The sequence below is a fragment of the Echinops telfairi genome, unplaced genomic scaffold, assembly GCF_000313985.2.
Source record: "Echinops telfairi isolate 266 unplaced genomic scaffold, ASM31398v2 ScPeMD7_5592;HRSCAF=6446, whole genome shotgun sequence".
Lineage (NCBI taxonomy): Eukaryota > Metazoa > Chordata > Mammalia > Afrosoricida > Tenrecidae > Echinops > Echinops telfairi.
In genome coordinates, this window is record NW_022109491.1 from 14,745,617 (window position 1) to 14,747,249 (window position 1,633).

The following is a 1,633-nucleotide window of genomic DNA, read 5'->3' on the forward strand; positions in this document are numbered from 1 at the left end:
GACCCTGTGTACAACAGAGTGGAGCCCTGCCAAGCCGGCACCCTCATCACCAGTGGTCTTATGTTTGAGCCCATTATTGAAGCCGCCATGCCAGTCTATCTTACGGAGGGCCTGCCTCCTTTTCGCTTCCCCTCCACGTTACCAACCATGATAACTTTATCTGGAAACTGATCTCTCCTGACGATATGTCCAAAGTACGAAGTCCCACCATCCTTGTCTCTAAGGAGCGCTCTAGAGAAGGTAGACAGACATGAAGATGGTCAGGTGAAGATGCATCGATAAACCACGGAGCACTGGGTGCTTTGCTCTCAGAGCCTTCCAGTGGAATCAACACGCTGAGGCACGGGGGTAGGGAGGGGGAGAGAGAGAAATTGGTGGGAAAGAGGGAAAAACAATGTGTCAGAAAAGTGTTTCTCAAAGTGAAGTCTGTAAATTCCTTGGGGCTTTAGATAGACAGATAGATAGATGGATGATTGATACATACATACATACATAAGATAACAGGCAGGGAGGCTCAGTAGTTAGAGGAGAGATAAGACAGATGGATGAATGGATGGTTGGAAGAAAGATAAAAATAGACTAGATGACATATAGTTGGTAGGTAGGTAGGTAGATGATTCGATAGATTAGACAGATTGATGAAAATAGATGACATAATTGATAGATAGGTAGGCAGGTTGGCAGGCTAAGTAGGTAGGCAGATGATTAGATAGATGGTAGATGGATGGATAGATAGATGGATGGATGGATGGATGGATGGATGGATGGATGATAGATAGATAGATAGATAGATGATAGACAGATAGATGCAGAGTTATGCTTTTCTCTTATCCTGCTGTGTTCCATTTATATTTCTGTGTGCCCATCCCCTTAGACCCCTTGGGTACCTTGCCTAGTGGTGGAACCTGCTCTAAAAGGTATAATCCAGAGCTCCCCCCAGGATCAGGCGTCCTCTGAAGCTACAGCCATGCTTTTCCATCGACTCAATGGCAGTGAGTTTGGTTTTTATTCTCTCTGTACTGTCTGCTTGCTCCCTGGTCTGTCCTGGGAACCCCTGAAGAAATTAATCCTCAGGGCATGGCAGGGCTGCTTGTGGGCACCCAGTCTAAGGCACCACAGCGCAGTTCTAGTCACTGGACGGTGAGGAGCGAGATTTCCCGGATTTTCCCATGAACGCTCACTGCTTCCGGCCCCTGCCCCATCCTACTCCCACGCCCGCTACTCTTCTTCCTTATGATTTGCCTGAAATAGCCACGACCCAGAAGGGCAGCTTGGAAGATGCAAAGTGATGATGGCAGACCCCTAATGGTGTGGGTCCTTGAAAGACCACGTGTGAGAAAGATACCTGCCCGCCACCACTTTCCACCAGACGGCTAGGGGAGGGAGAAATAAATCTTCACGGTGCGAAGCCAAAGGAGCCCGGTGGCCTAATGGTTACAGATCCAAAGTACCGGTGGCTCTGCTGGAGAAACACATGGCTCTCTGCTCTTGTGAAGAGCGCTAAACCCAGAACCCCACAGGCATAACTCTGCCCTGGCCACAGGGTCGCGGTGAGTCAGGATCGATTGGGTGCAATTGAGTTTGGTTTGGCGTTTGAGTGCCAGGCCACTCACAGATTTGTTTGGGCAGCTGG